Genomic DNA, 7500 nt, shown 5'->3' with positions numbered 1-7500 from the left:
GGCAAGCGCCCGCACCAGGGCCCAGCGTGTGCCGATGGTGGTCGAGGCAAGCGCCCTCACCAAGGCCGAGCGTGTGCCGATGGTGGTCGAGGCAACCGGCCGCACCAAGGGCCGGCGTGTGCCGATGGTGTTCGAGGCAACCGCCTGCACCAGGGCCCAGTGTGTGCCGATGGTGGTCGAGCCAGGAGCCCGCACCAAGGGCCAGTGTCATGGTCAGGCCTCGGTCCTGCCATGACTGACCCTGAACCGAGCAGCGGTCGAGACCGAGCTGGCGGGAAAGCGGTTCTAAGGAATGAAGGCGTGCATTCCGAGCTTTGGAACATGATGCTAGCATGTTGTGGGGGCAATGGGAGCCCCGAGCCGCAAGATACGCGGGGAAGTTCGGGACAGTGGTCAGACACCCTCAAGCCAACTAGCCGGGCGGGGGCCGTTGGTCGAAGCCATGCACGGGCACCTTCGAGTGGGTTGGTGGAGTAATGAGCAGAATCAAGGAGCAAGGGTGACCAAGAGGAAGATTACGGGGCCCTGAGTTAGCCGGAGAAAGGCCCTAGGATGGCTGGGCAGAAAAGTGTCCCCGTTTCAGACATTCTTACGGTCACTGGTAGCATAGTGGGAAAATCTCTAACGCTCTTTATAGGGGGATGATTTGGTGTCAGCTCTCCACCACCCCCTTGGCTAGCGGGCAGGCGGGGGCCTGGCTAGTCTGAAGTGAGCTACTCCTAGGCACTCGTGGTGTCTAGGTGGGCGGGCATCGTAGGGTCACGAGCGTGGCACGATGTTTTCTCGGGTAAGGTAAACCCGGGGACGGTTGGGGGCCGGCGGGCCTCGTATCGCGCCTTTGCATTGAGACAGGGGGTTGGACGGTAGAATCCGTTATGCCCCTCGGTTTCCCCTCCTCGAGCCGGAAGGATCATGTGATGGTGTTTACGTATGAGGGATGCCATCGAGAAAAAGGGGCGTGCGGGCTAGCGGGTAGGCATGCTGCTAGACCCCTGCGGCCAGTCGGGATGGTGTGCTGCCACTGGGGCAGTCCACCCAAGTCCCCTTGCGGGACCAGCATGATGTAGGGTGTCAATCATGCGTGCGGGCAGTCGATACTGTTGCTAAGGGCCTGAGCCCTAAGAACCGAGTCTCGTGGGACGAAATGAGCCTAGAGGCTCCGAGCTGGGCTGCTGACCAGCTTAGGTGGGGTGCTGGCGTAAACTCAATATAGGAGCCTGCGAATGATACGGGCGGGCATGATGTTGGGTTCGCACCATGTCAAGAGGCCTCAAGGCCATGAGAACCGGGACTATGCATCCCTATGAGCATTCGAGGATCGTGGACTGGAATAGGGTTGTCCGCGACGAAAAATGGGCACGATAGAAGGCTGACCTTGACTAGGATTAGTCTTGGTGCCACACGGACGCGTGGTTTCAATAGGAGGAACGCGCGGACCGTGACACTTGGTATCAGAGCCTAGGTTGGCTCAGTGCCGAGAGTTACGCGACCCCATGTGTGGGTCTAGTGAGGCGAAATTGCAGTGGCGCCAAGCTCCAACGGAGCTATCGAGACACAGATGCGGGTTTTGTGCCTATGGAGGCTCGGGAAAGAGCCAACAATGCGGGCTGCGAGAAATATTGGGCCTATGTAAAATGGCTCTCGAGTAGACTCTTGGACGCCTAGCAAAAGGGCACCAGAGTCTAGCCTCACCTAGAAAAAGGTGTTGGCATATGTGGTGGCATGTGATGCCTTTATGGTGGAAGGAACCGTAGTGAGACCGAGATGCGAGAAGGGACTTACACCATGAAATGGTGGTGTATAAGGCCACGTGGGCCGAGTGAACCTTGTCCTGAGGGGCAGGGGGTGTCGAGTTGCAAGATTAATTACTAATGTGTGCACTTGATGTATGGTGCAGGTGCCCCAGCGGGGGTGCAAGCCGAAGTATGCGGGTACGAGCATGAGACTACTACACAGAAGAGTATGAAGTGGCTAAAGATTGAAGCCACAAGCGAAGTGGTCAGTGGACCATGAGCTGCGTTGGTCAGTGGACCGTGAGTTCTTGTGGTCAGAGGATCACGAGAGTGTGTGTGTGAACCAGGATATTGAACTTGTATTGGCCGAAAGGGAAGGCTTCACGAGTAGTGGTGGTCAGTGGGCCACGACAGGATGTTTTCCAGTGGAACAAGAAAGGGAAAACGGCCAGTTGACAAGGCCTCAGTCGTGCAAGTCAGTGGACCTTGAGGATCGAGCGGGTGAATCCCCGAGTCAAACAAATCAGTGGGCCAGAAGTGCTGGTAGATCAGTGGGTCTCCGAGTATAAGCGGATTTTGAGACGCCCTAGGAACTGGGCTGGAATCAAAACTATCGAGCAATAGAACCATCGAGGAGACAGGGTTGCGCATAATACTGTGCCGAGTTTCCAGTAAAAGTGGGGGGGGAGACCTATCAATTCCCCCCCCCGAGACTGAGCCAAGATAAAGGAGCTTGGGCGATGGAGCATAGTGTTCAAGCCGGGGGCAAAGACTGAATTAGCACGCTTTAAGGTGCCGTCTTGGGGGCGGTTGGCGTGAGGGCCACACCTAGAGAGGTGACCTTGGAGGGGCCGAGAGGACCCAAGTTGGGAGATGACCAAGGTGCTTGAATGCCACTATGCTAGGGTCATCATATAGGGTGCCGTATGAGTGCGGTTGACCTAAGCATCACGTCCAGAGGGGCGCATCAGTGAGTTGATGCTGCAAGCGTGCAGTTGGTGTGAGGGGTCACGTCCGGTGGGACGCACCAAATGAGTGGCAAAGCGGTGGTCATTCATTCTACCGAGGGTCATTGATCAATGAGGGCACCTCGAGGTCGCAACCTGACAATGATCAAGGGATGAAGCCATGGTATGACCCATATGAATACAACCAAGATAGGTTAGGCGGTTCGAACTACAACAAAGCTGAGCAACAATGGGACCAATCTACACCAACAATGGACGAGTACTGTGCACGGTGCCTCATGTGACGGGACCTCGACCCAATCCTTGAGAGCACCAGTGAGAGACATATGAGGAAATGTCAGCTGTGTGCAACAGGATAGTTGGGTGTGGTCTTGGCGTCGATGAGGGCATCGACATAGTAAGTGGGGGAGAGTGTCATGGTCAGGCCTCGGTCCTGCCATGACTGACCCTGAACCGAGCAGCGGTCGAGACCGAGCTGGCGGGAAAGCGGTTCTAAGGAATGAAGGCGTGCATTCCGAGCTTTGGAACATGATGCTAGCATGTTGTGGGGGCAATGGGAGCCCCGAGCCGCAAGATACGCGGGGAAGTTCGGGACAGTGGTCAGACACCCTCAAGCCAACTAGCCGGGCGGGGGCCGTTGGTCGAAGCCATGCACGGGCACCTTCGAGTGGGTTGGTGGAGTAATGAGCAGAATCAAGGAGCAAGGGTGACCAAGAGGAAGATTACGGGGCCCTGAGTTAGCCGGAGAAAGGCCCTAGGATGGCTGGGCAGAAAAGTGTCCCCGTTTCAGACATTCTTACGGTCACTGGTAGCATAGTGGGAAAATCTCTAACGCTCTTTATAGGGGGATGATTTGGTGTCAGCTCTCCACCACCCCCTTGGCTAGCGGGCAGGCGGGGGCCTGGCTAGTCTGAAGTGAGCTACTCCTAGGCACTCGTGGTGTCTAGGTGGGCGGGCATCGTAGGGTCACGAGCGTGGCACGATGTTTTCTCGGGTAAGGTAAACCCGGGGACGGTTGGGGGCCGGCGGGCCTCGTATCGCGCCTTTGCATTGAGACAGGGGGTTGGACGGTAGAATCCGTTATGCCCCTCGGTTTCCCCTCCTCGAGCCGGAAGGATCATGTGATGGTGTTTACGTATGAGGGATGCCATCGAGAAAAAGGGGCGTGCGGGCTAGCGGGTAGGCATGCTGCTAGACCCCTGCGGCCAGTCGGGATGGTGTGCTGCCACTGGGGCAGTCCACCCAAGTCCCCTTGCGGGACCAGCATGATGTAGGGTGTCAATCATGCGTGCGGGCAGTCGATACTGTTGCTAAGGGCCTGAGCCCTAAGAACCGAGTCTCGTGGGACGAAATGAGCCTAGAGGCTCCGAGCTGGGCTGCTGACCAGCTTAGGTGGGGTGCTGGCGTAAACTCAATATAGGAGCCTGCGAATGATACGGGCGGGCATGATGTTGGGTTCGCACCATGTCAAGAGGCCTCAAGGCCATGAGAACCGGGACTATGCATCCCTATGAGCATTCGAGGATCGTGGACTGGAATAGGGTTGTCCGCGACGAAAAATGGGCACGATAGAAGGCTGACCTTGACTAGGATTAGCCTTGGTGCCACACGGACGCGTGGTTTCAATAGGAGGAACGCGCGGACCGTGACAGCCGGCTTGTGCCGATGGTGTTCGGGGCAACCGCCCGCACCAGGGCCCTGCGTGTGCCGATGGTGCTGGGGGCAACCGCCCGCACCAGGGCCCAGCGTGTGCCGATGGTGCTGGGGGCAAGCGCCCGCACCAGGGCCCAGCGTGTGCCGATGGTGCTGGGGGCAACCGCCCGGACCAGGGCCCAACGTGTGCCGATGGTGGTCGAGGGAACCGCCCGCACCAGGGCCCAGCGTGTGCCGATGGTGCTGGGGGCAAGCGGCCGCCCCAGGGCCCAGCGTGTGCCGATGGTTATCGGGGCAACCGGCCGCACCAGGGCCCAGGGTCTGCCGATGGTGCTCGAGGCAACCGCCCGCACCAAGGCTCAGCATGTGCCGATTGTGATCGAGGCAACAACCCACACCAGGGCCCAGCTTGTGCCGATGGCGGTCGAGGCAAGTGCCCGTACCGAAGGGCAGCCTATGCCGATGATGGTCGATGCATGTGCCATCACCATGCGTCATCATGTGCCATTGATGGTCGAGGCCTTGGCCGAAGTTCGATTTTGAGCCACGGTGCCCATGCTTGGCTCCAGCATGTGCTGGTGCCGCATTTTTTTCACTCGGGACAGCATCGCCGGAGCATCGCCGTAGCATCGCCGGAGTACCGCCGGAGAACCTGACCGGCGGCATTGGGGTTCCGGCGATTGGGAGGGGGGCCGGGGGGGTGTGCGCACATGATGTGCGATGGGTGCTGGTACTTGGCCTTGTGTTGGCCCCCTATCCCTCATCAAACCTCTGAGAATTCACACCCCCTTAAAGAGCATTTGAGATTTTACAGGTTTGCTACCAGTAGCCGTTAAAGTGTCTGAAATGGGGACACTTTTTTCAAACGGTCACAAAATCTTCTCCACTTCGAGTTTTTAGCTGAACTTTTTGTGCATGCCAACAAAAATAGAAGGATCATGCCTACAAAATTTGGGGCCAAAAATCCTTATAAAAAAATTTTAAAAAATCCCGAACCGCAAAAAGTTTCGAAAATCGTGAAAAATAGAAAACGAGTCATCTTCCAACGAAACTTCACGTGAAGGCTTAGGGGACCATTGTATGAATTTACAAGCCATAAAAATGGCATTGGCACGGCAGAAATTCGAAGATGTGCCTAAACCCACCAGGGCCCAGCGTGTGCCGATGGTGCTCGAGGCAACCGCCCGCACCAGGGCCCAGTGTGTGCCGATGGTGGTCGAGGCAACCGCCCGCACCAGGGCCGATAGTGTGCCAATGGTGCTCGAGGCAACCTGTCGCACCAGGGCCCAGCGTGTGCCGATGGTGATCGAGGCAACCTGCCGCACCAGGGCCCAGCGTGTGCCGATGGTGGTCGAGGCAAGCGCCCGCACCAGCGCCCAGCGTGTGCCGATGGTGCTCGAGGCAACCGACCGCACCAGGGCCCAGCGTGTGCCGATGGTGCTCGAGGCAACTTGCCGCACCAGGGCCCAGCGTGTGCCGATGGCGCTCGAGGCAAGCTCCCGCACCAGGGCCCAGCGTGTGCCGATGGTGCTCGAGGCAACCTGCCGCACCAGGGCCCAGCGTGTGCCGATGGTGCTCGAGGCAACCTGCCGCACCAGGGCCCAGCGTGTGCCGATGGTGCTCGAGGCAAGCGCCCACACCAGCGCCCAGCGTGTGCCGATGGTGCTCGAGGCAACCGACCGCACCAGGGCCCAGCGTGTGCCGATGGTGCTCGAGGCAACTTGCCGCACCAGGGCCCAGCGTGTGCCGATGGCGCTCGAGGCAAGCTCCCGCACCAGGGCCCAGCGTGTGCCGATGGTGCTCGAGGCAACCTGCCGCACCAGGGCCCAGCGTGTGCCGATGGTGCTCGAGGCAAGCGCCCGCACCAGGGCCCAGCGTGTGCCGATGGTGGTCGAGGCAACCGCCCGCACCAGGGCCCAGCGTGTGCCGATGGTGGTCGAGGCAACCTGCCGCACCAGGGCCCAGCGTGTGCCGATGGTGCTCGAGGCAACCTGCCGCACCAGGGCCCAGCGTGTGCCGATGGTGCTCGAGGCAACCGACCGCACCAGGGCCGAGCGTGTGCCGATGGTGGTCGAGGCAAGCGCCCGCACCAGGGCCCAGCGTGTGCCGATGGTGGTCGAGGCTGCCGATGGTGGTCGAGGCAACCTGCCGCACCAGGGCCCAGCGTGTGCCGATGGTGCTCGAGGCAACCGACCGCACCAGGGCCGAGCGTGTGCCGATGGTGCCGAGGCAAGCGCCCGCACCAGGGCCCAGCGTGTGCCGATGGTGGTCGAGGCAACCTGCCGCACCAGGGCCCAGCGTGTGCCGATGGTGGTCGAGGCAAGCGCCCGCACCAGGGCCCAGCGTGTGCCGATGGTGGTCGAGGCAACCTGCCGCACCAGGGCCCAGCGTGTGCCGATGGTGCTCGAGGCAACCGACCGCACCAGGGCGGAGCGTGTGCCGATGGTGGTCGAGGCAAGCGCCCGCACCAGGGCCCAGCGTGTGCCGATGGTGGTCGAGGCTGCCGATGGTGGTCGAGGCAACCTGCCGCACCAGGGCCCAGCGTGTGCCGATGGTGCTCGAGGCAAGCTGCCGCACCAGGGCCCAGCGTGTGCCGATGGTGGTCGAGGCAACCGCCCGCACCAGGGCCCAGCGTGTGCCGATGGTGATCGAGGCAACCGACCGCACCAGGGCCCAGCGTGTGCCGATGGTGCTCGAGGCAACCTGCCGCACCAGGGCCCAGCGTGTGCCGATGGTGGTCGAGGCAAGCGCCCGCACCAGGGCCCAGCGTGTGCCGATGGTGCTCGAGGCAACCGACCGCACCAGGGCCCAGCGTGTGCCGATGGTGCTCGAGGCAACCTGCCGCACCAGGGCCCAGCGTGTGCCGATGGTGGTCGAGGCAAGCGCCCGCACCAGGGCCCAGCGTGTGCCGATGGTGCTCGAGGCAACCGACCGCACCAGGGCCGAGCGTGTGCCGATGGCGGTCGAGGCAAGCGCCCGCACCAGGGCCCAGCGTGTGCCGATGGTGGTCGAGGCAACCTGTCGCACCAGGGCCCAGCGTGTGCCGATGGTGGTCGAGGCAAGCGCCCGCACCAGGGCCCAGCGTGTGCCGATGGTGCTCGAGGCAACCGACCGCACCAGGGCCCAACGTGTGCCGATGGTGCTGG

The sequence above is a fragment of the Durio zibethinus genome, unplaced genomic scaffold (assembly GCF_047325235.1).
Source record: "Durio zibethinus cultivar Kanyao isolate XHJ-2024 unplaced genomic scaffold, ASM4732523v1 HiC_scaffold_3, whole genome shotgun sequence".
Taxonomy (NCBI): domain Eukaryota; kingdom Viridiplantae; phylum Streptophyta; class Magnoliopsida; order Malvales; family Malvaceae; genus Durio; species Durio zibethinus.
This window is presented reverse-complemented; position numbering follows the sequence as displayed.